Here is a 13610-nt window from a genome sequence, read left to right as displayed (position 1 = left end):
TCAACACCTTGTATGTTGGTTGTTTACTTACTACTAGGCCCAGGTTGACCTGCCTTAACAAGCATATCTCCATTTCCTATTCTGTTCTGGCTGAATGAATGCATCAAACCCTTGTCTGGTGGTTGAATTAATTAATTTACTTGGCTCAGGTTGAAGCTCAAGTACTAATGACAGTAGGATTATGCTGAATAAACTGAATGTATGTATGATGGCTGCAGGCTCGATACAGGCATGTGGACATAGCCACGACCACAGCTCTCCAGCAACCAAGACAGCAACAGCGTCGACGGGATCCTCGGACGACCTGCGTCCTTCCCCGACCACTCCCATGACCTGCATCCAGCTGCTCGTTCCCCGGTCCTCCTCAACTTCGCTCCTGGTGAGCTGCTGTGGGTGAGACAATTGACTCGATCTGTTGCTATTGGTAGAACTGCTGATGTAGTCTGGGTGTAGCCGCAACTGTTGTAGGTTGGGTGTGTAGGAGGCTGACCTACTGCTCTTCTTAGTACCATGGCTGCTATAGGTTTGTTTTATCTGCAATATATACTATCTTGGTTTAGTTTAGGGGCAAATAGAGATGTTTCTGTTGGACTGTGTTATGTGATTGATAGGTCACTGTCCCATTACATACTATCATGTAAACCTCCTGTTTTCCTGAAATGCTATTATTGATAAGTCACTGTCCCATGACATACTACTCTATTTGAGCAGGAATAGGTGGTGCCATGACTTGGTTTCAACCTATTGTTTGCTAGCAGAAAATATGTGGCTTATTTTTTATCTTATCTTGTATTAAGCTGCCTTGTCTGTATTGAACTATGTAATTCCAGCAGCGACCACCACATCTGGGGAAAGAGACACTCTCTCTGCTGTATTTTCTGTTTATTGTTTGTAGTGAATGACTTTCTGTGTCTTGGTAGGTAATTGGTATCATGTCCATGTTGTTGTTGCATGTGTAATTAATAAATGGCAGAAATAACACCTGCTTGGAATCTCCCGGTCCTGGCGCGTGTGATCTGACTGGGTTGCATTGGTGTGTGGTTGCAGGACAAGGTGGTGAACCTGCTGTTCGAGAAGAGGCCAAAGTTTTGGCATTGGTGGAGGCCGAAGAGGATCTGCAAAGATCTCAGCAGCATCGGCGACACTAGTATGCTGAATACCAGTTTCCTGTAAAAGAAATCTGCTACACTTGTCATCTCTGTTTCCTGTAAGAGAAATATGCTGAATACCAGTTTCTACCAGTCTGACGGCGGCTTGTGTGCGTTGCAGTTATTGTCTCTGTCACCAAGGAGGGTGTCAAGTTCTCCACTGCTGCAGACATTGGAACAGCAAACATCATACTGCATACTAAAAGTTAAGAACCCCAACTGATTTGTTCTCAATCTGATTGCTTGCTGGTTACTCAGTTTTTATATCGGGACAGTGTTGTAATACACTATTGTGTCCCTATGATGTGAAAGTTATGGTCTGAGTAGCTTTATATTAGGATCTGCTTGAGTCTCTATGATGTTCTCTCTTAGTATCATGTCATGAGCTGTGAGTCGTGCATATATAACTGAGCTGTATAAGACCAGCAAGTTTTTTTGCCAATTAGCTTTTCGTGTGCATGCTCTTAATCCCCATAGCACTAAGAGAGGACCTTACCGATTCCCATATTACTAATTTCTGTATCAAACATTATTATTTTGTATCTATGTGCTAGCTCTGTCAAATATAATCAACCTGCCTATGTTCCATTTTGCTATTTGTACTTGGATAGAAAAGCTAAAATTTGTATAGTGCTTTGTGTGTAATACCAAGTTGTTCCTGTTATTTACAAACTGCTGTTCTTATACATTGATCCACAACACCTTACATTACACATTTGAAATTAATTAAAATATATCTAAACACAGTGCTTCAACACAGATTTATCCTATGATTATACGTGAGACATTAGTTTGTTTTTATGCTTTTGTTTCCGACAGTGCTTCAAGCTTGTTTATTAACTCGATTTGTTGTTATTATGTTTAACAGGAGACTGCAGCAGAAGCAGAGAAGACGGATGCTACACCAATCCAAGAGTAGCTAGCTTTAATTAACTTGGCAGAGCGTTTTATTTTTCAATCGCAATATTTGTGATTGTGTGGAATATTGTATGGTTATGTACGTGAAGTTTTAAGTTCCTGGGCATGCAATATTTGTAGGTTAAACTGGTTGTTATGATGTGAACGAGTGTATGGAGTTTCACATGTTCTGTTCTGTACAGAATATATTGTAATAAACCTATTTTGGTTGTTATTTGAAGATTTTCATATTCTTTTCTTCTTTCTGTTTGATATATACTGCTTAAAAAGCAATGTGGATCCACTGCCAGGAAAAATCTGACAATTGGGACCCATCTAAAAACTTGACCACAAAAAACCCTCGAAAATAAAAATGAAATGGGCCGCAAAAGGCCATGCCTAGAAAATAAAAAGGCCAAATTGTTGGGCCAGGCCCATGTAGCTAGAGAAAATTAATAGAGAAAATATACAGTAAAAATGCCGAATTGTTGGGCTAGGCCCATGTAGAAAACCGAATTGGACCGCGCTGAATCTTGTGCCACATCAGCTTGCCACGCTGGATGCCTACGTGGCTTGGGGAGGTTGCTAGTGACCAAAACACCACAGTAGGAATATTTTGGTCGTAAACGTCTTCGACCATTCTAGAAGAAAGGTCGCTATAGTCAGTTTATGACAGCCAGCTTTTGACCTTCTGTTTTTGGTCACAAAAAGGTCGCAAATGGAAATTTGTGACCTTTCAGTGACCAATAGTGGTGGTCACAAGTTGACATATTTCTTGTAGTGGTTGTTGTGCTGCGCGCCAGCTGTCCCAAAATATCTTATCCACCTAACGGTCATATCAGACAAGGGCATTTATGTCTTATCATGTCGGGCTGCTCCCTAGGCTATAAATAGCCGCCCCCTACAACCACTAGCTGGTTGGCTGCTCCGAGAGAAACTGACACTTGTCATTTGAGAGCAACCCATCCTCCAAGGACTGTGAGCAAAAATCATCGAGTGAGGAAGAACCCCAAACCCAAACACCTACAAATCCAAAGTGATTGAGCATCATTGAAGAGATTGATCCTGCGTGGATCCGACGCTTGTTACCTTTGAAGACTGTGCTTCTTCCAGACGATTAGGCGTCATGGTCTAGAGCATCCAAGAGGAATTGTGGATCGCCGAGTGACCGAGTTTGTGAAGGTTTGCAAGTCGCCTGAAGACTTACCACGAGTAATTGGACGAGGTCTGTGTGACATTAGTTCAAGGAGAATACGGTGAGGACTTGGTGTCCTGAGCTGCGTGCTCAGCGACTGGGTGTCCGGGACTGTGTGTCCTCGAGTTTAAATACCCAGCCTCTCCAACCAGACGTACAACTGAGATAGCAGTTGGAACTGGTCTACCAAATCATTGTCTTCACCAACCTTACTGGTTCTAATCCCTCAACTCTTTCATTTCCTCATTACTGTGTTGAGTGATTGTTCATATCTGTGTTTGAAGACTTTGACTGAAGACTTTCTCAATTTCCTCAGTTCAATTTCTTCAGTCTGTTTGTCTTCATCTTGTGTTATCATGTGTTTACGCTTCCTGTACTCTGTGCTTGTCTTCATTTCATCATGATGACTATGTCTGTATCCTGTTATGCTTACTTCTGAGTACTTATTCCGCTGCTAGTAGTTCTTCGCTAAGGAATTTCCTCACCGGCAAATTCCTCAGTGAAGAATTCATAAAAATCGCCTATTCACCCCCCCTCTAGTCGATATAACGCACTTTCACGTTGTAGGTATTGTACGTGTTGAACCTTCCCTGGTCGAGTGGTCGTTGTTGCTTGTAGTTGCCTAACTGTTGCATGTAATCAAAATATTTACAACATTTTCACCCAAAAAATGACACGACATTACTTTGTAGTTTGCATCATTCGCATGTTAAAAGCTCTTCTTTCGAAGGTTGTTAATGTGAAAGGAAATCTTCTTTTGAAGATAGTCAATGATAGCTTTTAATCATGCTCTTGTTTCAAGTTAATCTTCTCAAAGCATAGCTTCTCATGATATTTCAAAGGCTCTATATGATCTTGTTGGTGAGTTTCATGAGGAAACTTTAGAGTGTTTAGTAGGATCTACCAATTCCTTCATTTGGTGACTCAAATAAGTCACGTGACTTGGAAGAAACTAGAGCAAGTCCGGCAGCACCTTCATCTTGACTATAGTCGGAGTTGGAGTGATAACTTCTCTCAGAGTTGTTTTCGGAGTCATATCCAGATACCCATTCAACAATATGAGCTTGGGGTCTTCTTCTTGAGTATCTCTTGGTGTATTTGTCCTTCTTATCCGTTTCCTTACTTCTCCGGGATGGTCTCTGTTCGTATGTACAATCCTTACTCCTTGTCCCCCTTTGAGGAGAGTCATTTTTTTCTCTTGGGAGGAGTCGTGCACTCATTTGAGAAATGTTCGGGTCTTCCACAATTATCAATTGCGATTATGGTTTGAAGATCTTGACTCGTCATATCTTGACTTGGAGTAACTTCTCTCTTTGCCTTTGTTCTTGTAGAACTTTGGTAGTTACGAACCAGAAGGCTTATCTCATCATTGGATATTTCCTTCAGTTTTTTCGTTGAGGCATTGGGAGCATCACTTGTATCTTTGTAAGCACCACTACTAGATTGGCGATGGAGCTCTTTTTTGTTTCTAAGTGACATATCTCAGGAGCTATAATCCTTCCAATGATTTTGTTGGTTTGTGATCTTTCTAGTTTGGCATCATTTGAATCAATGTGCACGCGATGTCATACTTGCTATCCAAAGCTCTTATAATCTTCTTGATGATGAATTTACCAGTCATCTCTTTGCTTCATAAGTCAGAAATCTCATTGATGATATCGATGAGTGCAAGCCTAGAGTTCATTTCGGTGACAATGTAGTGATGAATATGTTATAAAATAGTACAAAATACAATTGAATACCTCATTAGGCATTAATTATGATTAAAAGGTCGGCGAGGATATACAATGGAATACGGTTCAAGTGAATGACATACTTGGTCTATGCATGTTGCTTTACTATTCAATGTCTAATAAAACTCAACTAAATAGAAATAAAAATATTTCTATTGAAGTTGCCTTATATTTTAGTTGCACTACACAAAAATTAAAGAAGAGAAGAGGAAGTCCGACGGGTACGCCCGAGCTACTCTAGAATCCTCACCTCAGATATGGGTTGTGTGCACAACAGAAGATCTCAAGTGTCGGGATCATGCAAGGGAAATAATTTCTTAGGATCGAAATCAAGTCTTGCAGATTCTACTATCTCCAAACACACAACAAATATGCATTTATGGCATTACCTCTTGCTTCTTGGAGAAGCCGATAAAGTCCTTGAGGGTAATCTAATTACATTGAACTTTGGCACGACATTCTTAACTAGCACTTCCTGTTTCTCATAAAGTAAGATGTTTTTGCAAACTATGTTAGCTTGCAAAAATGTCTTACATTATGGGACGGAGGGGTACATGTGTATTAAATAAAGCAATGAATATCTTATATATGTTAATTGTGTTGACAAATTTTGTTGTGTGCAGAATTACATTTGGCACTGGACACAAGAAGATGACCAAGGGGTTTGATTATGGAGTATGATAAAGAGCGGTGAGAAAATATGTCATTTCTCTAGTTTGTTAAGAGGCTCAAATAGTAGAATAAATAGTAGAGTAGTATGATATATTCAATGACATGTGTATCAAGAGTTGTGTAGCTTTGACTAGTATGCTCTATTTGTTGGTTGTGAATTGTGTAAATATATATGTGAATTATGTTATGAAAGCAAAGTACTTGGTGTGCAAACGAATGATTTATGCTTGTGTATTGTGTTCCTATGTTTTTCTCAAGTTCATTTGCATCGCTGGTAACCAAACATAATAAAGCGCAAATGTGCAAAAGCGAATGGTATTGTTATCACTGACTGGCTTACGGTCAGTACTGGTTATACATCAGTAACCGACCAGTCGGCGACGGGCCAAAAGCCTGTCAGTGATGATATTATTTGTCCGATCAATGCTATTTGGATCTTTAGTAGCGCCCCACACTTTCCTCACCATTATTGTACACCAAAAAAAATTGAGATCTCCCTCCCTAGCCATCCATTACTTATTTACTTCCATACTTTTAGGGCAATCAAGAGAAGAACCCATCTTCTACTTCACCAAAGCAAAGTTCAAGTTCATTTCCCACAAGATCCTACGCGTATCTTGTTACTCTTGGGGTTTGTGGGGAACCCTAGATGGTTTGGTGTCCCTTGAGAGCATCCAAGTTGTGTTTTATTTTGCCTCGGGCTCATTTGTGAGGGTTTGAAGCTCGCCCTAAGAGCTACCAATAGTGAGAGGGAATTTGGGCATTTGTTGACCTAGGTTCTCAGAGAGTTAGGTGAGACATTCATTGTTTCCCACCTCTCCAACGAAGATTGTCACTCACCCAAGAGCGCGAGCTTTGGATTACATCTTTTCATCCATCACTTTCACTTGTCTCTAACGCTAGTTTTACTTGTTGTCATTACTTGCTTAATTAGTTGCATTGTGTAGCTTGTTAGCTTGTTGTAACTCATTGTAGAGGATGCATCACCTATTTGCATGTGTAGAGAACTAACATTTCTGCACTGGAGTCTAAAAGCAACAAATAAAAGATTAAATTTGGTAGTCGACTATTCATGAGAATTAACAAATGGAAGGAGACCCACATTAAGGTGAAGCAAAGGTGATTGAAGACCCACATACACAAAAGGATAAAACAAACAACATCTATTTGACTTCAAGCTTTGTTTTCGATACCTACTTGAGTCATTTAGGAATACCATCCTATTAAAAGGGTCACACAAGGTATTAGTAGGATCCATGAGCCATATACATCCCAAACAACCACTGATGCAGCTTAGAAAAGCCCCAAAGGTACTCCAATGCAGATAAGCTTGTTACTGAGGTTCTTAGTCGGGAAGCGGACCTGATTTGCATTCTCTCTCGGTTTCGCAGAATCTATTATATTAAGCCCTTCAGAGTGGTAGTCCGGGCATGCAGCGGCATGACAAGGGGATCGTCCATAGATGCTTGTAAAAAATTTACACTACCTCAACAATATCCTTTTCCTGCCACTAAGGTGCTACACGGTTAACATTTGAGGAAGCATAGGCTTTCTTACACCCCCTTATCTAGCCATCCATTTCTGCATCATGATCTGTGCAAGTACATTTGTCCTTTTTGTTTCTTCCAAATAGAACAACATATGAACATCAAACTTTACAGGACAACAAAACATTCTTACTACAATGTGGGAAAAACTTTCAGATTTTCGCGTGAATCATATATAGTAACTATTATATTTGTTACTCAAAAAAAAATCTCATTTTGTATATTTATGTCGGACGGAAAAATCTGAAAGTTTTTTCCCACATTGTAGTAAGAATGTTTTGTTGTCCTGAAAAGTTCGAAGTTCGCATGATGTGTTGTTTTGAAGAAACAAAAAAGAGAGAAAATGTCATGCCGTAAGTTAGTTGTGTTACACAGATCTCAAAGCAATATTGGAGTAAAGATAAGAGGTGTTTGAAAGCCCGAGCTTCAAAATCCACGTTCGGTGCTACACAGATCCTGAACAGTACAAATGGCTCTTTTAGTTTAGAGAAAAGGCACAACCCGAGCATGAGTAGGGCTCAAGCATAACCCGACTTTGAATTAACAAAGCCATCAAACATCCAGAATTGCAAAGAAAACAAGTCATACAACAGGAAAGTAAAGAAAGCAGGGATGCAACCCCGCAACGGCCGATACAAGGAGCTAAAGGAAAAACAGGGAAGAAAAAGATTACAGCTTGAAGGTCTAAATGCTTAAGGGGAATCACGCCACCGGAAAGGATCATACTGCACCCGAAGCCAACAAGATTCAAAGCCGCCGCCACCAACGAGGGCCAAGTCTTCATGCATAGGCTTGAGTGACGTCGCACCGAGGATAAAGAGGAACTACTCCCCGAGAGCAAGCTCGAAACGCCAGGCGAGAGGATGGCATTAGACGCGACCAACCTATCAAGTAACAACGAACAGAAGTTGCCGCCCATGAATTGAAGCATGTCGTAGACGCAAGCGATGGACTAGGGCCGTCCCAAGAAGACACAACAATGATTGGAGCAACGTAGCCATCATGAGGAAATATATCACAGTAAGGTCACCATCTCACAGCTACCGTCATGTCAGTCGCCGAAGAGGAAACAACTATCCCTCTTGCCCGGGCCATGGGCGTCGATCCGTCGAATAGACAGGACCACATGAAGGTGAGCACGACGGCCAAGAGGGAACCGTCATCCATGGTGAAGAGTCACCACATGAAGAAGACGCCGCCACAAGAAGCACCCGAAGCATGCAACAGCCTAACCGCCTTGCCATAGACCGAAAACGGCACCTTCAGGAAGGTAACGATGTTGCCATGGCGCCGCTGCCCAACCAAAATTGTGGGCTTTCACCCGGGTGCAGGGGAAGGAGGAGGAGGGGAGGTGAACTGAACATCAACGTTGCCTTCAAGAAGGAGAGCAGCGCATGGAGCGCCGCTGACGCCGGCCAAGGGGTTACCCGATCCAGAGATCCTCACTCCACAACAACTCAGCAAACAGCCGGATCAGGGCAGACCTGGCGTGGAAAAGGTAGCTGCAAGCGATGGTAGATTTCGAGCTGTGAAGGCTCCCCATGACCCCTTGGCGTTGGAATGGCAAAGACCACCTCCATCTGCGCCAACTCGATCACATGACCCGATGAGATTGGCACGGACGAAAACATCCGCATCCTCTCCTCTTTTGTTCCGGTGCGGATCACGTGAGGCTGGGATGCTTGAACTTGGTGTTGTAACTTGTAACCGGATGTTGTGCCATGTGTGTGCATGACTCTGATCTATACCCATGCAACGAAAAGATGTTGTAACTGGAAGCTTGAACTTGGTGTTGTACTAACTTGTAACTGCATGTAGCAGGAAGATGCTTACTGCCTATAAGAGCCAACACCGGTTAGAAGCTTAGAAAAATCTTTTTACCCATCGTGGTTCTCATGGCAAGTTGCAGCCAACACTGTTGATTAGAATTACCACACAGGAGACCCCACTGGACCAGGAAGGGAGCAATCATTGGCTCGATAAGCGTGTGAAGAATTCAATCACAAGTAAGTCATTGTAGTATAGTGGTAAGTATTCCCGCCTGTCACGCGGGTGACCCGGGTTCGATCCCCGGCAACGGCGCTTTTTTTTCTTTCCATTCCATTTCGTGCAATTTTAGTTCTTCTCCTTTGTTTCTTTTTTTTTTTGAAAGCAAAAATAGGCGCTTTTTTATTCTTTCCAATTTCGTGCAATTTTAGATTCCCCCCCATTATTTCTTTCTTTTTTTGAAAGCAAAAATAGGCGCTTTTTTATTCTTTCCAATTTCGTGCAATTTTAGATTCCCCCCCATTATTTCTTTCTTTTTTTGAAAGCAAAAATAGGCGTTTCTTTTCAATTGCTTTCCAACAATCGTTTCTTTCCTCTTTTTTCTGAGACTGCGTTTCTTTCCTATTTTGAAACGAACGCGAACACAAAATATTTCGATTCTACTGGTTTTGGATTGGACGGAGCCGATAAAAAGGCGGGGCAAACATGGCCGAGTTCGAAGCCAACACGTTCTACCTAGAAGCTCCATCGAGAACAAACTCCACCTCCACCTAGAAGCTCCATCGCGCCGCTGTCGATCGGCCGATCGATAAACCCGGCCATGGCCGACGAAGGCGCTGATCGATCGATGGACGAGATGGCTTTGTTGACGATGAAGCAGCCCGGCGACTCCACCGGCACGACTGTCCCGCCTCAAGGCTGCGTTCTCGCGCTCCCGTCGCCGTTGGCTTTGGCGGGCGACAAGGAGGATGAGGAGCCGGTTCATGGGGCCGGAGATCAGGCCGACGACGGCGGCGAGGAGAACGAGGAGTCCTACGACAGCGACGACGGCAAGTCTTGGGACAGCGATGAGAGCTATGACGAGGAGGAGAGCGACGGCGAGGTCGAGGTGCCGATCAAGATCGACCCGCGCGTAGCGGCCGCGGCGAGCGGCGTCAGGGGCGGGCCGCCGCTACTACGGGGCCAGTACGTGCCCGAAGGCCGGTTCCTCGGGCCGGCGCCGCGGTCCGTCATCTCAGGGAACACGGCCGGCTTCTTGGGCGTCGCCGTCGTGGTACCGCCGCCGGCTCAGGCTGATCGCCCGGCTGCCAGCCAAGAACAAGGAGAAGGCAAGGAGATCTTGGTGCTCTACCGTTACACCGAGTTTGAGGCGGCGCCCGAAGGCGTGGAGGTGTTCAAGAAAACGAAGCTGAACTATCTCCGGTTCGCCGTCCCGCCGTCCGGCGACGTGGCGGGCTCCCTCCAGTGGGCTGGTTCGTCACTGGCGCCGCTGATATACCCCGCCCGCCACAGCCTCGAGCTCCAGGAACTCTGGTACGAGCTGGTCTCGAACGTGGCCGTGGGCATCCCGCCGGGGACCACGCGTCTCAAGTTGATCGCCGACGTCGGCATCCTTTGGCCCGAGGACTACACGGAGCGGCGCATGGATGACGTAATGGGCGCGCTGGAGGGCATGATAGCAGAGCCATGGCCCGGGTACCACGTCGGCATGGAGCTGCGCCTGCCAGAGCCGGTGCGTGTGCAGTGCGCGGACGAAGCCGAGGCCGCCGACGGTGACTGCCAGCGGCCGGCGAAGCGGAGGAAGGTCGTCGCCGAGGAGGTCGCCGGGCAGGAGTGCTCCGTCTGCTTCGACCTACTGGAAAGCGACGTCGCCGTGTGGCCCGGGTGCTCCATGCCCCACGTCTTCCATGGCGCATGCCTGGCGGAAACCCTCAGAGAGAGCGAGATGTGCCCTCTCTGCAGGCGCAAGCTGTCGGCTCCGGACGAGCAAGTCTAGGGACCTCCTGCATGCAACCTGAACTCCTGAAGTCTGGAGCAGTATTCTGTTTGAAGGGCAGCATTATTCAGATACATGAAGGAATTCTGCTGGTCCTGGAATGAAATTCTTGAGTTTAATCAATGGAGAAATGTATGTTGGACTATGCATTTATGAATCGACTTTTTTTACTTTTTGTGATGTTAAGTTTTACACACAGGTAAAGATGAAGTAGCTCTGTGGATGAATAAACCCTGAGTTCAGTAATCGACCATCATGTTCAGAGTTTGCAGCAAACGGAGTATATACGTACACAAATCTATTTGCAGCCCTGGCCTTGTTTAAATGGAGCAATGTAAATATTCACACACCACTGTTTAATCTGTCACAAACCTATCTGCTAGAAGACGCGGTCAGGGTCTCACATCTAAGCTCCAGGGCTCGCTTGACAGTTGACACCAGGCCTCAATCCTAGTATATTCTAGAGTGCTACAGGCTTATACAACATTTGAGGAGCATTAGAGGAGCAAAACTGATATTGACAAGGCTGAGTTATTCACACAGCCCTGATGAAATATATCACTCGATCGCCGTGACTTCAGCCTTGACCTCTACAATCGTCCCGAACCAGAAGGTGTTTTTTCCTGCGTATACCAGGGAACTATGCCATTATTAGTCAATTTATTAGTAGTATGCCATCCTTGAAAAAAAGTTAATTACCGCTCCCTCCGTGAAGAAATATAAGAGCCTCTAGATCAATATAAAATCAAAAAGACTAACGCCCACACGTGTGGGCATCTGACAACTCGTCCACACGCATGAATCCTCGTCCAACCAATTCTGCACGAATCTTGGCGCGTTCTAACAGTTTTTGTTTGCCACGTAGGACTGGACTGGTGTGTGGGCATTCATCCGGTCGCCCACACGTCCTTTTTCACCACACGGAGGGGCTGGTGTGTGGGCGTTTAGCAATTCGCCCACACACCAGTTTTCACGCACGCAGAGGGACTGGTGTGTGGGCGTTTATCACTTCGCCCACACGCGTGTCTCCTCGCCCACATCCAAGCTGTCAGTTGTCATATGTTGTTGGAAATATGCCCTAGAGGCAATAATAAAAGTATTATTATTATATTTCCTTGTTCATGATAATTGTCTTTTATTCATGCTATAACTGTATTATCCGGAAATCGTAATACACGTGTGAATACATAGACCACAATATGTCCCTAGTGAGCCTCTAGTTGACTAGCTCGTTGTGATCAACAGATAGTCATGGTTTCCTGGCTATGGACATTGGATGTCGTTGATAACGGGATCACATCATTAGGAGAATGATGTGATGGACAAGACCCAATCCTAAGACTAGCACAAAAGATCGTGTAGTTCATTTGCTAGAGCTTTGCCAATGTCAAGTATCTCTTCCTTTGACCATGAGATCGTGTAACTCCTGGATACCGTAGGAGTGCTTTGGGTGTATCAAACGTCACAACGTAACTGGGTGACTATAAAGGTGCACTACAGGTATCTCCGAAAGTATCTATTGTTTTATGCGGATCGAGACTGGGATTTGTCACTCCGTGTAAGCGGAGAGGTATCTCTGGGCCCACTCGGTAGGACATCATCATATGCGCAATGTGACCAAGGAGTTGATCACGGGATGATGTGTTACGGAACGAGTAAAGTGACTTGCCGGTAACGAGATTGAACAAGGTATCGGTATACCGACGATCGAATCTCGGGCAAGTAAAATACCGCTAGACAAAGGGAATTGTATGCGGGATTGATTAAGTCCTTGACATCGTGGTTCATCCGATGAGATCATCGTGGAACATGTGGGAGCCAACATGGGTATCCAGATCCCGCTGTTGGTTATTGACCGGAGAACGTCTCGGTCATGTCTGCATGTCTCCCGAACCCGTAGGATCTACACACTTAAGGTTCGATGACGCTAGGGTTATAAAGGAAGCTTGTATGTGGTTACCGAATGTTGTTCGGAGTCCCGGATGAGATCCCGGACGTCACGAGGAGTTCCGGAATGGTCCGGAGGTAAAGATTTATATATAGGAAGTCCTGTTTCGGCCATCGGGACAAGTTTCGGGGTCATCGGTATTGTACCGGGACCACCAGAAGGGTCCCGGGGGCCCACCGGGTGGGGCCACCTGCCCCGGGGGGCCACATGGGCTGTAGGGGGTGCGCCTTGGCCTACATGGGCCAAGGGCACCAGCCCCAAGAGGCCCATGCGCCTGGGGAAACCCTAAAGGAAGAGTCCCAGCAGGGGAAGGCACCTCCTAGGTGCCTTGGGGGGGGGGGGGGGGGGGAGGACTCCTCCCCTGGCCGCCGCCCCCTTGGAGATTGGATCTCCTAGGGGCTGGCGCACCCCCCCTTGGGATCCCTATATATAGTGGGCTAGGAGGGCCTCCCAGACATACCTTATGCCTTTGGTGCAGCCCCTCCCTCTCTCCCAAGTTCTCCTCCTCTTCTCCCATGGTGCTTGGCGAAGCCCTGCGGGATTGCCACGCTCCTCCACCACCACCACGCCGTTGTGCTGCTGTTGGATGGAGTCTTCCTCAACCTCTCCCTCTCTCCTTGCTGGATCAAGGCGTGGGAGACGTCACCGGGCTGTACGTGTGTTGAACGCGGAGGTGCCGTCCGTTCGGCACTTGATCATCGGTGATC

General features: G+C 45.4%; 1 non-coding gene across 1 annotated transcript; it reads left to right on the top strand.

Annotated features, from left to right (window-relative positions):
* The first annotated feature begins 9202 nt into the window (after nucleotides 1-9202).
* TRNAD-GUC (transfer RNA aspartic acid (anticodon GUC)) lies at nucleotides 9203-9274 on the top strand. The gene has a single exon. It is a non-coding gene; the product is annotated as a tRNA-Asp (tRNA).
* Nucleotides 9275-13610: the final 4336 nt, after the last annotated feature.

The sequence above is a fragment of the Triticum aestivum genome, chromosome 1B (assembly GCF_018294505.1).
Source record: "Triticum aestivum cultivar Chinese Spring chromosome 1B, IWGSC CS RefSeq v2.1, whole genome shotgun sequence".
NCBI classification, from domain to species: Eukaryota; Viridiplantae; Streptophyta; class Magnoliopsida; order Poales; family Poaceae; genus Triticum; species Triticum aestivum.
The sequence above is the reverse complement of the archived record's forward strand: the minus strand, read 5'-3'. Positions and strand labels throughout refer to the sequence as shown.